Source organism: Micropterus salmoides, unplaced genomic scaffold (genome assembly GCF_014851395.1).
Source record: "Micropterus salmoides isolate LMB-PRFRI ecotype aquatic unplaced genomic scaffold, ASM1485139v1 Ms_hic_scaffold_2453, whole genome shotgun sequence".
NCBI classification, from domain to species: domain Eukaryota; kingdom Metazoa; phylum Chordata; class Actinopteri; order Centrarchiformes; family Centrarchidae; genus Micropterus; species Micropterus salmoides.
Genome location: NW_024041655.1, coordinates 27,384 through 49,530, shown reverse-complemented (window position 1 = coordinate 49,530; position 22,147 = coordinate 27,384). Strand labels below are relative to the sequence as shown.

The window sequence follows — 22,147 nt, the reverse complement described above, 5'->3', positions numbered from 1 at the left end:
GGTGAGTTATAACAATGACAGACCCTGGTTCACAGCTAAGCTCAGACAGCTGAGGTTGGAAAAGGAAGAGGCGATTAGGAGTGGAGACCGGGCCAGGTTTAAGGAGTCAAAGTACAGGTTTAGCAAGGCGGTGCGAGATGCTAAACAGCTGTATGCAGAGAGACTACAAGACCAGTCCTCAAGGAATGACTCTGCTTCTGTCTGGAGAGGATTCAGACGGATCAGCAGCTACAAACCTAAATCCCCCCACTCCATGAACGACTCACGCCTTGCCAACGAGTTGAACCAGTTTTACTGTCGCTTTGAAAGACAATGGGACAGACCTGACACCATCCCCCGTCACACCACTGATCGGCCACAGTCCACCATCTCATCCCCCACCTCCTCCCCCTCTCTTACCATCCAAGAGAGGGATGTTAACAGACTGTTCAGGAGGCAGAAACCTCGCAAAGCAGCGGGCCGGACTCTGTCTCCCCATCCACCCTGAAGCACTGTGCTGATCAGCTGTCTCCGGTGTTTACAGACATTTTTAACACCTCACTGGAGTCATGCCATGTGCCAGCCTGCTTCAAAGCCTCCACCATCATCCCTGTCCCCAAAAAACCAAGGACCACGGGACTAAACGACTACAGACCCGTCGCCCTGACCTCTGTGGTGATGAAGTCTTTGGAGCGCCTTGTGTTGTCCCACCTTAAATCCATCATAGACCCACTCCCGGGGCAAGGGCAGGCTGCAGCGTATCATTCGCTCTGCAGAGAAGGTGATTGACTGCAATCTTGCATCGCTTCAGGACCTGCACGCCTCCAGGACTCTGAGGCGAGCAGGAAAGACTGCAGCAGCTGACGCCTCCCATCCCGGTCACAAACTGTTTCAGACTCTCCCCTCTGGCAAGAGGCTGCGGTCCATCAGGACCAAAACCTCTCGCCACAAATATTTGTTGTTAATTGTAAGTGGTTGTTGTTCCATTTTTTTATATTGTCAGTTGTATTATTTTTCTCTATTCTTCATATATAACTTGCATTTGTTTATTACATATTTCTACATCTATTTATGTCAGCTGTATGTCTGTCTGCGTGTAGCACCTCAACACCAAAGCAAATTCCTTGTATGTGTAAGAAGGTACTTGGCAACAAAGCTCCTTCTGATTCTGACGTCGAGTTGTTAAATGGTCACCACTGGCCAGTATGGGGGTTGAACCCATGACCTTGGCGTTATTAGCACCACGCTCTAACCATCTGAGCTAACCGGCCTGCTGTGGGGTGCTTCTTTCTTTCTTTTTGCTAACAAAATTCAATGCATAAAACAACAGGGACAGACTAAAACAGACAATGGCTCCATACTGGATGTTAAGTCATGTGTGACCACCTTCCAGGTGAGCAGTACACTCAAAACCTTTGACCTGAGCCGCCTGCTTTTGTGGTTCTTTTTTTAAACAATTTGTCCTCCAGAAGTAAAAAAAAAAGAAACGGACAAGTTTTGGATGTTCAGTCGTGTGCAAAGTGCCCCCAAGTCTATGCAAGCACAAATTGTTTAAACTTGAAAATACTCACTTCTTATACGGTCTGTCGCGATGGCTTTAAGTATTTCTCCATAAATAACGGAGGGGCCTTCAACCACGAAGGGACTCGAACCCTCAATCTTCTGATCCGAAGTCAGACGCCTTGTCCGTTAGGCCACGCGGTCCCGTTTCCCTTGCTCACATCTTACAACACTTGGTGATCTGGTCTTGTCAAAGCACTAAGAGTGGCCAGCTTGGGAATCAAACTCAAGATCTTGTAGCTTTTAGCGCCGTGCTAACAGTCACTGGATATCCTGTCATGTGTAAAGTCCTTGTAACTTGGCATAAGAGGGGCAGAATTTGTTTAAATCGGAAAGCTCTCGCTTGTGAGCAGGACAATGCAAACGCCATTCAGCAGCACTGTTCTCCTAATCTGGAATTTTTAATCATAAACTGTAAACCGCTTTACTCCCCCCGTGAGTTTGCTTCATTCATTCTGGTTGGTGCTTACATTCTGCCGCACGCCAACGTGCAGGACGCACAGCGCATGCTGGCCGACCGGATACTGTGTGTGGAGCAGACAAACCCGGACTCCCTTGTTATTGTTCTTGGTGACTTTAACAAAGGAAACCTCTGCCAAGAACTCCCCAAATACAGACAGTTCATTAAGTGTCCAACCAGAGAGGGGAACACTTTGGATCACTGTTACACCACAGTTAGCAGTGCCTATCTCGCCGTTAGACGCGCTCCACTGGGACACTCTGATCATGTCATGGTCCACCTGATTCCTGCTTACAGACAGAAATTAAAACTCTGTAAACCTGTAGTGAGGACATCAAAGAAATGGAGCAGTCAAGCTGTAGAGGATCTTCAGGCATGCTTGGACTGCACTGACTGGGATGTTTTCAGGACTGCTACCAACAATCTGGATGAGTTTACAGAGGCTGTGACATCCTACATCAGCTTCTGTGAGGACAGCTGCATTCCAACACGCAGCAGGGTGAGTTATAACAATGACAGACCCTGGTTCACAGCTAAGCTCAGACAGCTGAGGTTGGAAAAGGAAGAGGCGATTAGGAGTGGAGACCGGGCCAGGTTTAAGGAGTCAAAGTACAGGTTTAGCAAGGCGGTGCGAGATGCTAAACAGCTGTATGCAGAGAGACTACAAGACCAGTCCTCAAGGAATGACTCTGCTTCTGTCTGGAGAGGATTCAGACGGATCAGCAGCTACAAACCTAAATCCCCCCACTCCATGAACGACTCACGCCTTGCCAACGAGTTGAACCAGTTTTACTGTCGCTTTGAAAGACAATGGGACAGACCTGACACCATCCCCCGTCACACCACTGATCGGCCACAGTCCACCATCTCATCCCCCACCTCCTCCCCCTCTCTTACCATCCAAGAGAGGGATGTTAACAGACTGTTCAGGAGGCAGAAACCTCGCAAAGCAGCGGGGCCGGACTCTGTCTCCCCATCCACCCTGAAGCACTGTGCTGATCAGCTGTCTCCGGTGTTTACAGACATTTTTAACACCTCACTGGAGTCATGCCATGTGCCAGCCTGCTTCAAAGCCTCCACCATCATCCCTGTCCCCAAAAAACCAAGGACCACGGGACTAAACGACTACAGACCCGTCGCCCTGACCTCTGTGGTGATGAAGTCTTTGGAGCGCCTTGTGTTGTCCCACCTTAAATCCATCATAGACCCACTCCCGGGGCAAGGGCAGGCTGCAGCGTATCATTCGCTCTGCAGAGAAGGTGATTGACTGCAATCTTGCATCGCTTCAGGACCTGCACGCCTCCAGGACTCTGAGGCGAGCAGGAAAGACTGCAGCAGCTGACGCCTCCCATCCCGGTCACAAACTGTTTCAGACTCTCCCCTCTGGCAAGAGGCTGCGGTCCATCAGGACCAAAACCTCTCGCCACAAATATTTGTTGTTAATTCTAAGTGGTTGTTGTTCCATTTTTTTATATTGTCAGTTGTATTATTTTTCTCTATTCTTCATATATAACTTGCATTTGTTTATTACATATTTCTACATCTATTTATGTCAGTCATCTATGTATGTCTGCGTGTAGCACCTCAACACCAAAGCAAATTCCTTGTATGTGTAAGAAGGTACTTGGCAACAAAGCTCCTTCTGATTCTGACGTCGAGTTGTTAAATGGTCACCACTGGCCAGTATGGGGGTTGAACCCATGACCTTGGCGTTATTAGCACCACGCTCTAACCATCTGAGCTAACCGGCCTGCTGTGGGTGCTTCTTTCTTTCTTTTTGCTAACAAAATTCAATGCATAAAACAACAGGGACAGACTAAAACAGACAATGGCTCCATACTGGATGTTAAGTCATGTGTGACCACCTTCCAGGTGAGCAGTACACTCAAAACCCTCTGATCATGTCATGGTCCACCTGATTCCTGCTTACAGACAGAAATTAAAACTCTGTAAACCTGTAGTGAGGACATCAAAGAAATGGAGCAGTCAAGCTGTAGAGGATCTTCAGGCATGCTTGGACTGCACTGACTGGGATGTTTTCAGGACTGCTACCAACAATCTGGATGAGTTTACAGAGGCTGTGACATCCTACATCAGCTTCTGTGAGGACAGCTGCATTCCAACACGCAGCAGGGTGAGTTATAACAATGACAGACCCTGGTTCACAGCTAAGCTCAGACAGCTGAGGTTGGAAAAGGAAGAGGCGATTAGGAGTGGAGACCGGGCCAGGTTTAAGGAGTCAAAGTACAGGTTTAGCAAGGCGGTGCGAGATGCTAAACAGCTGTATGCAGAGAGACTACAAGACCAGTCCTCAAGGAATGACTCTGCTTCTGTCTGGAGAGGATTCAGACGGATCAGCAGCTACAAACCTAAATCCCCCCACTCCATGAACGACTCACGCCTTGCCAACGAGTTGAACCAGTTTTACTGTCGCTTTGAAAGACAATGGGACAGACCTGACACCATCCCCCGTCACACCACTGATCGGCCACAGTCCACCATCTCATCCCCCACCTCCTCCCCCTCTCTTACCATCCAAGAGAGGGATGTTAACAGACTGTTCAGGAGGCAGAAACCTCGCAAAGCAGCGGGGCCGGACTCTGTCTCCCCATCCACCCTGAAGCACTGTGCTGATCAGCTGTCTCCGGTGTTTACAGACATTTTTAACACCTCACTGGAGTCATGCCATGTGCCAGCCTGCTTCAAAGCCTCCACCATCATCCCTGTCCCCAAAAAACCAAGGACCACGGGACTAAACGACTACAGACCCGTCGCCCTGACCTCTGTGGTGATGAAGTCTTTGGAGCGCCTTGTGTTGTCCCACCTTAAATCCATCATAGACCCACTCCCGGGGCAAGGGCAGGCTGCAGCGTATCATTCGCTCTGCAGAGAAGGTGATTGACTGCAATCTTGCATCGCTTCAGGACCTGCACGCCTCCAGGACTCTGAGGCGAGCAGGAAAGACTGCAGCAGCTGACGCCTCCCATCCCGGTCACAAACTGTTTCAGACTCTCCCCTCTGGCAAGAGGCTGCGGTCCATCAGGACCAAAACCTCTCGCCACAAATATTTGTTGTTAATTCTAAGTGGTTGTTGTTCCATTTTTTTATATTGTCAGTTGTATTATTTTTCTCTATTCTTCATATATAACTTGCATTTGTTTATTACATATTTCTACATCTATTTATGTCAGTCATCTATGTATGTCTGCGTGTAGCACCTCAACACCAAAGCAAATTCCTTGTATGTGTAAGAAGGTACTTGGCAACAAAGCTCCTTCTGATTCTGACGTCGAGTTGTTAAATGGTCACCACTGGCCAGTATGGGGGTTGAACCCATGACCTTGGCGTTATTAGCACCACGCTCTAACCATCTGAGCTAACCGGCCTGCTGTGGGGTGCTTCTTTCTTTCTTTTTGCTAACAAAATTCAATGCATAAAACAACAGGGACAGACTAAAACAGACAATGGCTCCATACTGGATGTTAAGTCATGTGTGACCACCTTCCAGGTGAGCAGTACACTCAAAACCTTTGACCTGAGCCGCCTGCTTTTGTGGTTCTTTTTTTAAACAATTTGTCCTCCAGAAGTAAAAAAAAAAGAAACGGACAAGTTTTGGATGTTCAGTCGTGTGCAAAGTGCCCCCAAGTCTATGCAAGCACAAATTGTTTAAACTTGAAAATACTCACTTCTTATACGGTCTGTCGCGATGGCTTTAAGTATTTCTCCATAAATAGCGGAGGGGCCTTCAACCACGAAGGGACTCGAACCCTCAATCTTCTGATCCGAAGTCAGACGCCTTGTCCGTTAGGCCACGCGGTCCCGTTTCCCTTGCTCACATCTTACAACACTTGGTGATCTGGTCTTGTCAAAGCACTAAGAGTGGCCAGCTTGGGAATCAAACTCAAGATCTTGTAGCTTTTAGCGCCGTGCTAACAGTCACTGGATATCCTGTCATGTGTAAAGTCCTTGTAACTTGGCATAAGAGGGGCAGAATTTGTTTAAATCGGAAAGCTCTCGCTTGTGAGCAGGACAATGCAAACGCCATTCAGCAGCACTGTTCTCCTAATCTGGAATTTTTAATCATAAACTGTAAACCGCTTTACTCCCCCCGTGAGTTTGCTTCATTCATTCTGGTTGGTGCTTACATTCTGCCGCACGCCAACGTGCAGGACGCACAGCGCATGCTGGCCGACCGGATACTGTGTGTGGAGCAGACAAACCCGGACTCCCTTGTTATTGTTCTTGGTGACTTTAACAAAGGAAACCTCTGCCAAGAACTCCCCAAATACAGACAGTTCATTAAGTGTCCAACCAGAGAGGGGAACACTTTGGATCACTGTTACACCACAGTTAGCAGTGCCTATCTCGCCGTTAGACGCGCTCCACTGGGACACTCTGATCATGTCATGGTCCACCTGATTCCTGCTTACAGACAGAAATTAAAACTCTGTAAACCTGTAGTGAGGACATCAAAGAAATGGAGCAGTCAAGCTGTAGAGGATCTTCAGGCATGCTTGGACTGCACTGACTGGGATGTTTTCAGGACTGCTACCAACAATCTGGATGAGTTTACAGAGGCTGTGACATCCTACATCAGCTTCTGTGAGGACAGCTGCATTCCAACACGCAGCAGGGTGAGTTATAACAATGACAGACCCTGGTTCACAGCTAAGCTCAGACAGCTGAGGTTGGAAAAGGAAGAGGCGATTAGGAGTGGAGACCGGGCCAGGTTTAAGGAGTCAAAGTACAGGTTTAGCAAGGCGGTGCGAGATGCTAAACAGCTGTATGCAGAGAGACTACAAGACCAGTCCTCAGGAATGACTCTGCTTCTGTCTGGAGAGGATTCAGACGGATCAGCAGCTACAAACCTAAATCCCCCCACTCCATGAACGACTCACGCCTTGCCAACGAGTTGAACCAGTTTTACTGTCGCTTTGAAAGACAATGGGACAGACCTGACACCATCCCCCGTCACACCACTGATCGGCCACAGTCCACCATCTCATCCCCCACCTCCTCCCCCTCTCTTACCATCCAAGAGAGGGATGTTAACAGACTGTTCAGGAGGCAGAAACCTCGCAAAGCAGCGGGGCCGGACTCTGTCTCCCCATCCACCCTGAAGCACTGTGCTGATCAGCTGTCTCCGGTGTTTACAGACATTTTTAACACCTCACTGGAGTCATGCCATGTGCCAGCCTGCTTCAAAGCCTCCACCATCATCCCTGTCCCCAAAAAACCAAGGACCACGGGACTAAACGACTACAGACCCGTCGCCCTGACCTCTGTGGTGATGAAGTCTTTGGAGCGCCTTGTGTTGTCCCACCTTAAATCCATCATAGACCCACTCCCGGGGCAAGGGCAGGCTGCAGCGTATCATTCGCTCTGCAGAGAAGGTGATTGACTGCAATCTTGCATCGCTTCAGGACCTGCACGCCTCCAGGACTCTGAGGCGAGCAGGAAAGACTGCAGCAGCTGACGCCTCCCATCCCGGTCACAAACTGTTTCAGACTCTCCCCTCTGGCAAGAGGCTGCGGTCCATCAGGACCAAAACCTCTCGCCACAAATATTTGTTGTTAATTCTAAGTGGTTGTTGTTCCATTTTTTTATATTGTCAGTTGTATTATTTTTCTCTATTCTTCATATATAACTTGCATTTGTTTATTACATATTTCTACATCTATTTATGTCAGTCATCTATGTATGTCTGCGTGTAGCACCTCAACACCAAAGCAAATTCCTTGTATGTGTAAGAAGGTACTTGGCAACAAAGCTCCTTCTGATTCTGACGTCGAGTTGTTAAATGGTCACCACTGGCCAGTATGGGGGTTGAACCCATGACCTTGGCGTTATTAGCACCACGCTCTAACCATCTGAGCTAACCGGCCTGCTGTGGGGTGCTTCTTTCTTTCTTTTTGCTAACAAAATTCAATGCATAAAACAACAGGGACAGACTAAAACAGACAATGGCTCCATACTGGATGTTAAGTCATGTGTGACCACCTTCCAGGTGAGCAGTACACTCAAAACCCTCTGATCATGTCATGGTCCACCTGATTCCTGCTTACAGACAGAAATTAAAACTCTGTAAACCTGTAGTGAGGACATCAAAGAAATGGAGCAGTCAAGCTGTAGAGGATCTTCAGGCATGCTTGGACTGCACTGACTGGGATGTTTTCAGGACTGCTACCAACAATCTGGATGAGTTTACAGAGGCTGTGACATCCTACATCAGCTTCTGTGAGGACAGCTGCATTCCAACACGCAGCAGGGTGAGTTATAACAATGACAGACCCTGGTTCACAGCTAAGCTCAGACAGCTGAGGTTGGAAAAGGAAGAGGCGATTAGGAGTGGAGACCGGGCCAGGTTTAAGGAGTCAAAGTACAGGTTTAGCAAGGCGGTGCGAGATGCTAAACAGCTGTATGCAGAGAGACTACAAGACCAGTCCTCAAGGAATGACTCTGCTTCTGTCTGGAGAGGATTCAGACGGATCAGCAGCTACAAACCTAAATCCCCCCACTCCATGAACGACTCACGCCTTGCCAACGAGTTGAACCAGTTTTACTGTCGCTTTGAAAGACAATGGGACAGACCTGACACCATCCCCCGTCACACCACTGATCGGCCACAGTCCACCATCTCATCCCCCACCTCCTCCCCCTCTCTTACCATCCAAGAGAGGGATGTTAACAGACTGTTCAGGAGGCAGAAACCTCGCAAAGCAGCGGGGCCGGACTCTGTCTCCCCATCCACCCTGAAGCACTGTGCTGATCAGCTGTCTCCGGTGTTTACAGACATTTTTAACACCTCACTGGAGTCATGCCATGTGCCAGCCTGCTTCAAAGCCTCCACCATCATCCCTGTCCCCAAAAAACCAAGGACCACGGGACTAAACGACTACAGACCCGTCGCCCTGACCTCTGTGGTGATGAAGTCTTTGGAGCGCCTTGTGTTGTCCCACCTTAAATCCATCATAGACCCACTCCCGGGGCAAGGGCAGGCTGCAGCGTATCATTCGCTCTGCAGAGAAGGTGATTGACTGCAATCTTGCATCGCTTCAGGACCTGCACGCCTCCAGGACTCTGAGGCGAGCAGGAAAGACTGCAGCAGCTGACGCCTCCCATCCCGGTCACAAACTGTTTCAGACTCTCCCCTCTGGCAAGAGGCTGCGGTCCATCAGGACCAAAACCTCTCGCCACAAATATTTGTTGTTAATTGTAAGTGGTTGTTGTTCCATTTTTTTATATTGTCAGTTGTATTATTTTTCTCTATTCTTCATATATAACTTGCATTTGTTTATTACATATTTCTACATCTATTTATGTCAGTCATCTATGTATGTCTGCGTGTAGCACCTCAACACCAAAGCAAATTCCTTGTATGTGTAAGAAGGTACTTGGCAACAAAGCTCCTTCTGATTCTGACGTCGAGTTGTTAAATGGTCACCACTGGCCAGTATGGGGGTTGAACCCATGACCTTGGCGTTATTAGCACCACGCTCTAACCATCTGAGCTAACCGGCCTGCTGTGGGGTGCTTCTTTCTTTCTTTTTGCTAACAAAATTCAATGCATAAAACAACAGGGACAGACTAAAACAGACAATGGCTCCATACTGGATGTTAAGTCATGTGTGACCACCTTCCAGGTGAGCAGTACACTCAAAACCCTCTGATCATGTCATGGTCCACCTGATTCCTGCTTACAGACAGAAATTAAAACTCTGTAAACCTGTAGTGAGGACATCAAAGAAATGGAGCAGTCAAGCTGTAGAGGATCTTCAGGCATGCTTGGACTGCACTGACTGGGATGTTTTCAGGACTGCTACCAACAATCTGGATGAGTTTACAGAGGCTGTGACATCCTACATCAGCTTCTGTGAGGACAGCTGCATTCCAACACGCAGCAGGGTGAGTTATAACAATGACAGACCCTGGTTCACAGCTAAGCTCAGACAGCTGAGGTTGGAAAAGGAAGAGGCGATTAGGAGTGGAGACCGGGCCAGGTTTAAGGAGTCAAAGTACAGGTTTAGCAAGGCGGTGCGAGATGCTAAACAGCTGTATGCAGAGAGACTACAAGACCAGTCCTCAAGGAATGACTCTGCTTCTGTCTGGAGAGGATTCAGACGGATCAGCAGCTACAAACCTAAATCCCCCCACTCCATGAACGACTCACGCCTTGCCAACGAGTTGAACCAGTTTTACTGTCGCTTTGAAAGACAATGGGACAGACCTGACACCATCCCCCGTCACACCACTGATCGGCCACAGTCCACCATCTCATCCCCCACCTCCTCCCCCTCTCTTACCATCCAAGAGAGGGATGTTAACAGACTGTTCAGGAGGCAGAAACCTCGCAAAGCAGCGGGGCCGGACTCTGTCTCCCCATCCACCCTGAAGCACTGTGCTGATCAGCTGTCTCCGGTGTTTACAGACATTTTTAACACCTCACTGGAGTCATGCCATGTGCCAGCCTGCTTCAAAGCCTCCACCATCATCCCTGTCCCCAAAAAACCAAGGACCACGGGACTAAACGACTACAGACCCGTCGCCCTGACCTCTGTGGTGATGAAGTCTTTGGAGCGCCTTGTGTTGTCCCACCTTAAATCCATCATAGACCCACTCCCGGGGCAAGGGCAGGCTGCAGCGTATCATTCGCTCTGCAGAGAAGGTGATTGACTGCAATCTTGCATCGCTTCAGGACCTGCACGCCTCCAGGACTCTGAGGCGAGCAGGAAAGACTGCAGCAGCTGACGCCTCCCATCCCGGTCACAAACTGTTTCAGACTCTCCCCTCTGGCAAGAGGCTGCGGTCCATCAGGACCAAAACCTCTCGCCACAAATATTTGTTGTTAATTGTAAGTGGTTGTTGTTCCATTTTTTTATATTGTCAGTTGTATTATTTTTCTCTATTCTTCATATATAACTTGCATTTGTTTATTACATATTTCTACATCTATTTATGTCAGCTGTATGTCTGTCTGGTGTAGCACCTCAACACCAAAGCAAATTCCTTGTATGTGTAAGAAGGTACTTGGCAACAAAGCTCCTTCTGATTCTGACGTCGAGTTGTTAAATGGTCACCACTGGCCAGTATGGGGGTTGAACCCATGACCTTGGCGTTATTAGCACCACGCTCTAACCATCTGAGCTAACCGGCCTGCTGTGGGGTGCTTCTTTCTTTCTTTTTGCTAACAAAATTCAATGCATAAAACAACAGGGACAGACTAAAACAGACAATGGCTCCATACTGGATGTTAAGTCATGTGTGACCACCTTCCAGGTGAGCAGTACACTCAAAACCTTTGACCTGAGCCGCCTGCTTTTGTGGTTCTTTTTTTAAACAATTTGTCCTCCAGAAGTAAAAAAAAAAGAAACGGACAAGTTTTGGATGTTCAGTCGTGTGCAAAGTGCCCCCAAGTCTATGCAAGCACAAATTGTTTAAACTTGAAAATACTCACTTCTTATACGGTCTGTCGCGATGGCTTTAAGTATTTCTCCATAAATAACGGAGGGGCCTTCAACCACGAAGGGACTCGAACCCTCAATCTTCTGATCCGAAGTCAGACGCCTTGTCCGTTAGGCCACGCGGTCCCGTTTCCCTTGCTCACATCTTACAACACTTGGTGATCTGGTCTTGTCAAAGCACTAAGAGTGGCCAGCTTGGGAATCAAACTCAAGATCTTGTAGCTTTTAGCGCCGTGCTAACAGTCACTGGATATCCTGTCATGTGTAAAGTCCTTGTAACTTGGCATAAGAGGGGCAGAATTTGTTTAAATCGGAAAGCTCTCGCTTGTGAGCAGGACAATGCAAACGCCATTCAGCAGCACTGTTCTCCTAATCTGGAATTTTTAATCATAAACTGTAAACCGCTTTACTCCCCCCGTGAGTTTGCTTCATTCATTCTGGTTGGTGCTTACATTCTGCCGCACGCCAACGTGCAGGACGCACAGCGCATGCTGGCCGACCGGATACTGTGTGTGGAGCAGACAAACCCGGACTCCCTTGTTATTGTTCTTGGTGACTTTAACAAAGGAAACCTCTGCCAAGAACTCCCCAAATACAGACAGTTCATTAAGTGTCCAACCAGAGAGGGGAACACTTTGGATCACTGTTACACCACAGTTAGCAGTGCCTATCTCGCCGTTAGACGCGCTCCACTGGGACACTCTGATCATGTCATGGTCCACCTGATTCCTGCTTACAGACAGAAATTAAAACTCTGTAAACCTGTAGTGAGGACATCAAAGAAATGGAGCAGTCAAGCTGTAGAGGATCTTCAGGCATGCTTGGACTGCACTGACTGGGATGTTTTCAGGACTGCTACCAACAATCTGGATGAGTTTACAGAGGCTGTGACATCCTACATCAGCTTCTGTGAGGACAGCTGCATTCCAACACGCAGCAGGGTGAGTTATAACAATGACAGACCCTGGTTCACAGCTAAGCTCAGACAGCTGAGGTTGGAAAAGGAAGAGGCGATTAGGAGTGGAGACCGGGCCAGGTTTAAGGAGTCAAAGTACAGGTTTAGCAAGGCGGTGCGAGATGCTAAACAGCTGTATGCAGAGAGACTACAAGACCAGTCCTCAAGGAATGACTCTGCTTCTGTCTGGAGAGGATTCAGACGGATCAGCAGCTACAAACCTAAATCCCCCCACTCCATGAACGACTCACGCCTTGCCAACGAGTTGAACCAGTTTTACTGTCGCTTTGAAAGACAATGGGACAGACCTGACACCATCCCCCGTCACACCACTGATCGGCCACAGTCCACCATCTCATCCCCCACCTCCTCCCCCTCTCTTACCATCCAAGAGAGGGATGTTAACAGACTGTTCAGGAGGCAGAAACCTCGCAAAGCAGCGGGGCCGGACTCTGTCTCCCCATCCACCCTGAAGCACTGTGCTGATCAGCTGTCTCCGGTGTTTACAGACATTTTTAACACCTCACTGGAGTCATGCCATGTGCCAGCCTGCTTCAAAGCCTCCACCATCATCCCTGTCCCCAAAAAACCAAGGACCACGGGACTAAACGACTACAGACCCGTCGCCCTGACCTCTGTGGTGATGAAGTCTTTGGAGCGCCTTGTGTTGTCCCACCTTAAATCCATCATAGACCCACTCCCGGGGCAAGGGCAGGCTGCAGCGTATCATTCGCTCTGCAGAGAAGGTGATTGACTGCAATCTTGCATCGCTTCAGGACCTGCACGCCTCCAGGACTCTGAGGCGAGCAGGAAAGACTGCAGCAGCTGACGCCTCCCATCCCGGTCACAAACTGTTTCAGACTCTCCCCTCTGGCAAGAGGCTGCGGTCCATCAGGACCAAAACCTCTCGCCACAAATATTTGTTGTTAATTGTAAGTGGTTGTTGTTCCATTTTTTTATATTGTCAGTTGTATTATTTTTCTCTATTCTTCATATATAACTTGCATTTGTTTATTACATATTTCTACATCTATTTATGTCAGCTGTATGTCTGTCTGCGTGTAGCACCTCAACACCAAAGCAAATTCCTTGTATGTGTAAGAAGGTACTTGGCAACAAAGCTCCTTCTGATTCTGACGTCGAGTTGTTAAATGGTCACCACTGGCCAGTATGGGGGTTGAACCCATGACCTTGGCGTTATTAGCACCACGCTCTAACCATCTGAGCTAACCGGCCTGCTGTGGGGTGCTTCTTTCTTTCTTTTTGCTAACAAAATTCAATGCATAAAACAACAGGGACAGACTAAAACAGACAATGGCTCCATACTGGATGTTAAGTCATGTGTGACCACCTTCCAGGTGAGCAGTACACTCAAAACCTTTGACCTGAGCCGCCTGCTTTTGTGGTTCTTTTTTTAAACAATTTGTCCTCCAGAAGTAAAAAAAAAAGAAACGGACAAGTTTTGGATGTTCAGTCGTGTGCAAAGTGCCCCCAAGTCTATGCAAGCACAAATTGTTTAAACTTGAAAATACTCACTTCTTATACGGTCTGTCGCGATGGCTTTAAGTATTTCTCCATAAATAACGGAGGGGCCTTCAACCACGAAGGGACTCGAACCCTCAATCTTCTGATCCGAAGTCAGACGCCTTGTCCGTTAGGCCACGCGGTCCCGTTTCCCTTGCTCACATCTTACAACACTTGGTGATCTGGTCTTGTCAAAGCACTAAGAGTGGCCAGCTTGGGAATCAAACTCAAGATCTTGTAGCTTTTAGCGCCGTGCTAACAGTCACTGGATATCCTGTCATGTGTAAAGTCCTTGTAACTTGGCATAAGAGGGGCAGAATTTGTTTAAATCGGAAAGCTCTCGCTTGTGAGCAGGACAATGCAAACGCCATTCAGCAGCACTGTTCTCCTAATCTGGAATTTTTAATCATAAACTGTAAACCGCTTTACTCCCCCCGTGAGTTTGCTTCATTCATTCTGGTTGGTGCTTACATTCTGCCGCACGCCAACGTGCAGGACGCACAGCGCATGCTGGCCGACCGGATACTGTGTGTGGAGCAGACAAACCCGGACTCCCTTGTTATTGTTCTTGGTGACTTTAACAAAGGAAACCTCTGCCAAGAACTCCCCAAATACAGACAGTTCATTAAGTGTCCAACCAGAGAGGGGAACACTTTGGATCACTGTTACACCACAGTTAGCAGTGCCTATCTCGCCGTTAGACGCGCTCCACTGGGACACTCTGATCATGTCATGGTCCACCTGATTCCTGCTTACAGACAGAAATTAAAACTCTGTAAACCTGTAGTGAGGACATCAAAGAAATGGAGCAGTCAAGCTGTAGAGGATCTTCAGGCATGCTTGGACTGCACTGACTGGGATGTTTTCAGGACTGCTACCAACAATCTGGATGAGTTTACAGAGGCTGTGACATCCTACATCAGCTTCTGTGAGGACAGCTGCATTCCAACACGCAGCAGGGTGAGTTATAACAATGACAGACCCTGGTTCACAGCTAAGCTCAGACAGCTGAGGTTGGAAAAGGAAGAGGCGATTAGGAGTGGAGACCGGGCCAGGTTTAAGGAGTCAAAGTACAGGTTTAGCAAGGCGGTGCGAGATGCTAAACAGCTGTATGCAGAGAGACTACAAGACCAGTCCTCAAGGAATGACTCTGCTTCTGTCTGGAGAGGATTCAGACGGATCAGCAGCTACAAACCTAAATCCCCCCACTCCATGAACGACTCACGCCTTGCCAACGAGTTGAACCAGTTTTACTGTCGCTTTGAAAGACAATGGGACAGACCTGACACCATCCCCCGTCACACCACTGATCGGCCACAGTCCACCATCTCATCCCCCACCTCCTCCCCCTCTCTTACCATCCAAGAGAGGGATGTTAACAGACTGTTCAGGAGGCAGAAACCTCGCAAAGCAGCGGGGCCGGACTCTGTCTCCCCATCCACCCTGAAGCACTGTGCTGATCAGCTGTCTCCGGTGTTTACAGACATTTTTAACACCTCACTGGAGTCATGCCATGTGCCAGCCTGCTTCAAAGCCTCCACCATCATCCCTGTCCCCAAAAAACCAAGGACCACGGGACTAAACGACTACAGACCCGTCGCCCTGACCTCTGTGGTGATGAAGTCTTTGGAGCGCCTTGTGTTGTCCCACCTTAAATCCATCATAGACCCACTCCCGGGGCAAGGGCAGGCTGCAGCGTATCATTCGCTCTGCAGAGAAGGTGATTGACTGCAATCTTGCATCGCTTCAGGACCTGCACGCCTCCAGGACTCTGAGGCGAGCAGGAAAGACTGCAGCAGCTGACGCCTCCCATCCCGGTCACAAACTGTTTCAGACTCTCCCCTCTGGCAAGAGGCTGCGGTCCATCAGGACCAAAACCTCTCGCCACAAATATTTGTTGTTAATTCTAAGTGGTTGTTGTTCCATTTTTTTATATTGTCAGTTGTATTATTTTTCTCTATTCTTCATATATAACTTGCATTTGTTTATTACATATTTCTACATCTATTTATGTCAGTCTCTATGTATGTCTGCGTGTAGCACCTCAACACCAAAGCAAATTCCTTGTATGTGTAAGAAGGTACTTGGCAACAAAGCTCCTTCTGATTCTGACGTCGAGTTGTTAAATGGTCACCACTGGCCAGTATGGGGGTTGAACCCATGACCTTGGCGTTATTAGCACCACGCTCTAACCATCTGAGCTAACCGGCCTGCTGTGGGGTGCTTCTTTCTTTCTTTTTGCTAACAAAATTCAATGCATAAAACAACAGGGACAGACTAAAACAGACAATGGCTCCATACTGGATGTTAAGTCATGTGTGACCACCTTCCAGGTGAGCAGTACACTCAAAACCCTCTGATCATGTCATGGTCCACCTGATTCCTGCTTACAGACAGAAATTAAAACTCTGTAAACCTGTAGTGAGGACATCAAAGAAATGGAGCAGTCAAGCTGTAGAGGATCTTCAGGCATGCTTGGACTGCACTGACTGGGATGTTTTCAGGACTGCTACCAACAATCTGGATGAGTTTACAGAGGCTGTGACATCCTACATCAGCTTCTGTGAGGACAGCTGCATTCCAACACGCAGCAGGGTGAGTTATAACAATGACAGACCCTGGTTCACAGCTAAGCTCAGACAGCTGAGGTTGGAAAAGGAAGAGGCGATTAGGAGTGGAGACCGGGCCAGGTTTAAGGAGTCAAAGTACAGGTTTAGCAAGGCGGTGCGAGATGCTAAACAGCTGTATGCAGAGAGACTACAAGACCAGTCCTCAAGGAATGACTCTGCTTCTGTCTGGAGAGGATTCAGACGGATCAGCAGCTACAAACCTAAATCCCCCCACTCCATGAACGACTCACGCCTTGCCAACGAGTTGAACCAGTTTTACTGTCGCTTTGAAAGACAATGGGACAGACCTGACACCATCCCCCGTCACACCACTGATCGGCCACAGTCCACCATCTCATCCCCCACCTCCTCCCCCTCTCTTACCATCCAAGAGAGGGATGTTAACAGACTGTTCAGGAGGCAGAAACCTCGCAAAGCAGCGGGGCCGGACTCTGTCTCCCCATCCACCCTGAAGCACTGTGCTGATCAGCTGTCTCCGGTGTTTACAGACATTTTTAACACCTCACTGGAGTCATGCCATGTGCCAGCCTGCTTCAAAGCCTCCACCATCATCCCTGTCCCCAAAAAACCAAGGACCACGGGACTAAACGACTACAGACCCGTCGCCCTGACCTCTGTGGTGATGAAGTCTTTGGAGCGCCTTGTGTTGTCCCACCTTAAATCCATCATAGACCCACTCCCGGGGCAAGGGCAGGCTGCAGCGTATCATTCGCTCTGCAGAGAAGGTGATTGACTGCAATCTTGCATCGCTTCAGGACCTGCACGCCTCCAGGACTCTGAGGCGAGCAGGAAAGACTGCAGCAGCTGACGCCTCCCATCCCGGTCACAAACTGTTTCAGACTCTCCCCTCTGGCAAGAGGCTGCGGTCCATCAGGACCAAAACCTCTCGCCACAAATATTTGTTGTTAATTCTAAGTGGTTGTTGTTCCATTTTTTTATATTGTCAGTTGTATTATTTTTCTCTATTCTTCATATATAACTTGCATTTGTTTATTACATATTTCTACATCTATTTATGTCAGCTGTATGTCTGTCTGGGTGTAGCACCTCAACACCAAAGCAAATTCCTTGTATGTGTAAGAAGGTACTTGGTGTGACCACCTTCCAGGTGAGCAGTACACTCAAAACCTTTGACCTGAGCCGCCTGCTTTTGTGGTTCTTTTTTTAAACAATTTGTCCTCCAGAAGTAAAAAAAAAAAGAAACGGACAAGTTTTGGATGTTCAGTCGTGTGCAAAGTGCCCCCAAGTCTATGCAAGCACAAATTGTTTAAACTTGAAAATACTCACTTCTTATACGGTCTGTCGCGATGGCTTTAAGTATTTCTCCATAAATAACAGAGGGGCCTTCAACCACGAAGGGACTCGAACCCTCAATCTTCTGATCCGAAGTCAGACGCCTTGTCCGTTAGGCCACGCGGTCCCGTTTCCCTTGCTCACATCTTACAACACTTGGTGATCTGGTCTTGTCAAAGCACTAAGAGTGGCCAGCTTGGGAATCAAACTCAAGATCTTGTAGCTTTTAGCGCCGTGCTAACAGTCACTGGATATCCTGTCATGTGTAAAGTCCTTGTAACTTGGCATAAGAGGGGCAAAATTTGTTTAAATCGGAAAGCTCTCGCTTGTGAGCAGGACAATGCAAACGCCATTCAGCAGCACTGTTCTCCTAATCTGGAATTTTTAATCATAAACTGTAAACCGCTTTACTCCCCCCGTGAGTTTGCTTCATTCATTCTGGTTGGTGCTTACATTCTGCCGCACGCCAACGTGCAGGACGCACAGCGCATGCTGGCCGACCGGATACTGTGTGTGGAGCAGACAAACCCGGACTCCCTTGTTATTGTTCTTGGTGACTTTAACAAAGGAAACCTCTGCCAAGAACTCCCCAAATACAGACAGTTCATTAAGTGTCCAACCAGAGAGGGGTGAGTTATAACAATGACAGACCCTGGTTCACAGCTAAGCTCAGACAGCTGAGGTTGGAAAAGGAAGAGGCGATTAGGAGTGGAGACGGGCCAGGTTTAAGGAGTCAAAGTACAGGTTTAGCAAGGCGGTGCGAGATGCTAAACAGCTGTATGCAGAGAGACTACAAGACCAGTCCTCAAGGAATGACTCTGCTTCTGTCTGGAGAGGATTCAGACGGATCAGCAGCTACAAACCTAAATCCCCCCACTCCATGAACGACTCACGCCTTGCCAACGAGTTGAACCAGTTTTACTGTCGCTTTGAAAGACAATGGGACAGACCTGACACCATCCCCCGTCACACCACTGATCGGCCACAGTCCACCATCTCATCCCCCACCTCCTCCCCCTCTCTTACCATCCAAGAGAGGGATGTTAACAGACTGTTCAGGAGGCAGAAACCTCGCAAAGCAGCGGGGCCGGACTCTGTCTCCCCATCCACCCTGAAGCACTGTGCTGATCAGCTGTCCGGTGTTTACAGACATTTTTAACACCTCACTGGAGTCATGCCATGTGCCAGCCTGCTTCAAAGCCTCCACCATCATCCCTGTCCCCAAAAAACCAAGGACCACGGGACTAAACGACTACAGACCCGTCGCCCTGACCTCTGTGGTGATGAAGTCTTTGGAGCGCCTTGTGTTGTCCCACCTTAAATCCATCATAGACCCACTCCCGGGGCAAGGGCAGGCTGCAGCGTATCATTCGCTCTGCAGAGAAGGTGATTGACTGCAATCTTGCATCGCTTCAGGACCTGCACGCCTCCAGGACTCTGAGGCGAGCAGGAAAGACTGCAGCAGCTGACGCCTCCCATCCCGGTCACAAACTGTTTCAGACTCTCCCTCTGGCAAGAGGCTGCGGTCCATCAGGACCAAAACCTCTCGCCACAAATATTTGTTGTTAATTTAAGTGGTTGTTGTTCCATTTTTTATATTGTCAGTTGTATTATTTTTCTCTATTCTTCATATATAACTTGCATTTGTTTATTACATATTTCTACATCTATTTATGTCAGCTGTATGTCTGTCTGCGTGTAGCACCTCAACACCAAAGCAAATTCCTTGTATGTGTAAGAAGGTACTTGGCAACAAAGCTCCTTCTGATTCTGACGTCGAGTTGTTAAATGGTCACCACTGGCCAGTATGGGGGTTGAACCCATGACCTTGGCGTTATTAGCACCACGCTCTAACCATCTGAGCTAACCGGCCTGCTGTGGGGTGCTTCTTTCTTTCTTTTGCTAACAAAATTCAATGCATAAAACAACAGGGACAGACTAAAACAGACAATGGCTCCATACTGGATGTTAAGTCATGTGTGACCACCTTCCAGGTGAGCAGTACACTCAAAACCTTTGACCTGAGCCGTGCTTTTGTGGTTTTTTTTAAACAATTTGTCCTCCAGAAGTAAAAAAAAAAGAAACGGACAAGTTTTGGATGTTCAGTCGTGTGCAAAGTGCCCCAAGTCTATGCAAGCACAAATTGTTTAAACTTGAAAATACTCACTTCTTATACGGTCTGTCGCGATGGCTTTAAGTATTTCTCCATAAATAACGGAGGGGCCTTCAACCACGAAGGGACTCGAACCCTCAATCTTCTGATCCGAAGTCAGACGCCTTGTCCGTTAGGCCACGCGGTCCCGTTTCCCTTGCTCACATCTTACAACACTTGGTGATCTGGTCTTGTCAAAGCACTAAGAGTGGCCAGCTTGGGAATCAAACTCAAGATCTTGTAGCTTTTAGCGCCGTGCTAACAGTCACTGGATATCCTGTCATGTGTAAAGTCCTTGTAACTTGGCATAAGAGGGGCAGAATTTGTTTAAATCGGAAAGCTCTCGCTTGTGAGCAGGACAATGCAAACGCCATTCAGCAGCACTGTCTCCTAATCTGGAATTTTTAATCATAAACTGTAAACCGCTTTACTCCCCCCGTGAGTTTGCTTCATTCATTCTGGTTGGTGCTTACATTCTGCCGCACGCCAACGTGCAGGACGCACAGCGCATGCTGGCCGACCGGATACTGTGTGTGGAGCAGACAAACCCGGACTCCCTTGTTATTGTTCTTGGTGACTTTAACAAAGGAAACCTCTGCCAAGAACTCCCCAAATACAGACAGTTCATTAAGTGTCCAACCAGAGAGGGGAACACTTTGGATCACTGTTACACCACAGTTAGCAGTGCCTATCTCGCCGTTAGACGCGCTCCACTGGGACACTCTGATCATGTCATGGTCCACCTGATTCCTGCTTACAGACAGAAATTAAAACTCTGTAAACCTGTAGTGAGGACATCAAAGAAATGGAGCAGTCAAGCTGTAGAGGATCTTCAGGCATGCTTGGACTGCATGACTGGGATGTTTTCAGGACTGCTACCAACAATGGATGAGTTTACAGAGGCTGTGACATCCTACATCAGCTTCTGTGAGGACAGCTGCATTCCAACACGCAGCAGGGTGAGTTATAACAATGACAGACCTGGTTCACAGCTAAGCTCAGACAGCTGAGGTTGGAAAAGGAAGAGGCGATTAGGAGTGGAGACCGGGCCAGGTTTAAGGAGTCAAAGTACAGGTTTAGCAAGGCGGTGCGAGATGCTAAACAGCTGTATGCAGAGAGACTACAAGACCAGTCCTCAAGGAATGACTCTGCTTCTGTCTGGAGAGGATTCAGACGGATCAGCAGCTACAAACCTAAATCCCCCCACTCCATGAACGACTCACGCCTTGCCAACGAGTTGAACCAGTTTTACTGTCGCTTTGAAAGACAATGGGACAGACCTGACACCATCCCCCGTCACACCACTGATCGGCCACAGTCCACCATCTCATCCCCCACCTCCTCCCCCTCTCTTACCATCCAAGAGAGGGATGTTAACAGACTGTTCAGGAGGCAGAAACCTCGCAAAGCAGCGGGGCCAAAGAGAGGGGAACACTTTGGATCACTGTTACACCACAGTTAGCAGTGCCTATCGCCGTTAGACGCGCTCCACTGGGACACTCTGATCATGTCATGGTCCACCTGATTCCTGCTTACAGACAGAAATTAAAACTCTGTAAACCTGTAGTGAGGACATCAAAGAAATGGAGCAGTCAAGCTGTAGAGGATCTTCAGGCATGCTTGGACTGCACTGACTGGGATGTTTTCAGGACTGCTACCAACAATCTGGATGAGTTTACAGAGGCTGTGACATCCTACATCAGCTTCTGTGAGGACAGCTGCATTCCAACACGCAGCAGGGTGAGTTATAACAATGACAGACCCTGGTTCACAGCTAAGCTCAGACAGCTGAGGTGGAAAAGGAAGAGGCGATTAGGAGTGGAGACGGGCCAGGTTTAAGGAGTCAAAGTACAGGTTTAGCAAGGCGGTGCGAGATGCTAAACAGCTGTATGCAGAGAGACTACAAGACCAGTCCTCAAGGAATGACTCTGCTTCTGTCTGGAGAGGATTCAGAGGATCAGCAGCTACAAACCTAAACCCCCCACTCCATGAACGACTCACGCCTTGCCAACGAGTTGAACCAGTTTTACTGTCGCTTTGAAAGACAATGGGACAGACCTGACACCATCCCCCGTCACACCACTGATCGGCCACAGTCCACCATCTCATCCCCCACCTCCTCCCCCTCTCTTA

General features: G+C 48.4%; 15 non-coding genes across 15 annotated transcripts; all 15 read right to left on the bottom strand.

Annotated features, from left to right (window-relative positions):
- Positions 1-1,176: 1,176 nt before the first annotated feature.
- On the bottom strand, positions 1,177-1,250 carry trnai-aau. Its single transcript has one exon. It is a non-coding gene; the product is annotated as a tRNA-Ile (tRNA).
- A 360-nt stretch (positions 1,251-1,610) lies between these two features.
- On the bottom strand, positions 1,611-1,683 carry trnar-ucg. Its single transcript has one exon. It is a non-coding gene; the product is annotated as a tRNA-Arg (tRNA).
- Positions 1,684-3,676: 1,993 nt separating this feature from the next.
- trnai-aau lies at positions 3,677-3,750 on the bottom strand. Its single transcript has one exon. It is a non-coding gene; the product is annotated as a tRNA-Ile (tRNA).
- A 1,561-nt stretch (positions 3,751-5,311) lies between these two features.
- On the bottom strand, positions 5,312-5,385 carry trnai-aau. Its single transcript has one exon. It is a non-coding gene; the product is annotated as a tRNA-Ile (tRNA).
- Positions 5,386-5,745: 360 nt separating this feature from the next.
- On the bottom strand, positions 5,746-5,818 carry trnar-ucg. Its single transcript has one exon. It is a non-coding gene; the product is annotated as a tRNA-Arg (tRNA).
- Positions 5,819-7,810: 1,992 nt separating this feature from the next.
- Positions 7,811-7,884, bottom strand: trnai-aau. The gene has a single exon. It is a non-coding gene; the product is annotated as a tRNA-Ile (tRNA).
- Positions 7,885-9,446: 1,562 nt separating this feature from the next.
- Positions 9,447-9,520, bottom strand: trnai-aau. Its single transcript has one exon. It is a non-coding gene; the product is annotated as a tRNA-Ile (tRNA).
- A 1,559-nt stretch (positions 9,521-11,079) lies between these two features.
- Positions 11,080-11,153, bottom strand: trnai-aau. The gene has a single exon. It is a non-coding gene; the product is annotated as a tRNA-Ile (tRNA).
- Positions 11,154-11,513: 360 nt separating this feature from the next.
- trnar-ucg lies at positions 11,514-11,586 on the bottom strand. Its single transcript has one exon. It is a non-coding gene; the product is annotated as a tRNA-Arg (tRNA).
- A 1,991-nt stretch (positions 11,587-13,577) lies between these two features.
- Positions 13,578-13,651, bottom strand: trnai-aau. Its single transcript has one exon. It is a non-coding gene; the product is annotated as a tRNA-Ile (tRNA).
- A 360-nt stretch (positions 13,652-14,011) lies between these two features.
- Positions 14,012-14,084, bottom strand: trnar-ucg. Its single transcript has one exon. It is a non-coding gene; the product is annotated as a tRNA-Arg (tRNA).
- Positions 14,085-16,076: 1,992 nt separating this feature from the next.
- Positions 16,077-16,150, bottom strand: trnai-aau. Its single transcript has one exon. It is a non-coding gene; the product is annotated as a tRNA-Ile (tRNA).
- Positions 16,151-17,916: 1,766 nt separating this feature from the next.
- On the bottom strand, positions 17,917-17,989 carry trnar-ucg. The gene has a single exon. It is a non-coding gene; the product is annotated as a tRNA-Arg (tRNA).
- A 1,672-nt stretch (positions 17,990-19,661) lies between these two features.
- Positions 19,662-19,735, bottom strand: trnai-aau. Its single transcript has one exon. It is a non-coding gene; the product is annotated as a tRNA-Ile (tRNA).
- A 354-nt stretch (positions 19,736-20,089) lies between these two features.
- On the bottom strand, positions 20,090-20,162 carry trnar-ucg. The gene has a single exon. It is a non-coding gene; the product is annotated as a tRNA-Arg (tRNA).
- Between the last annotated feature and the right edge of the window lie 1,985 nt (positions 20,163-22,147).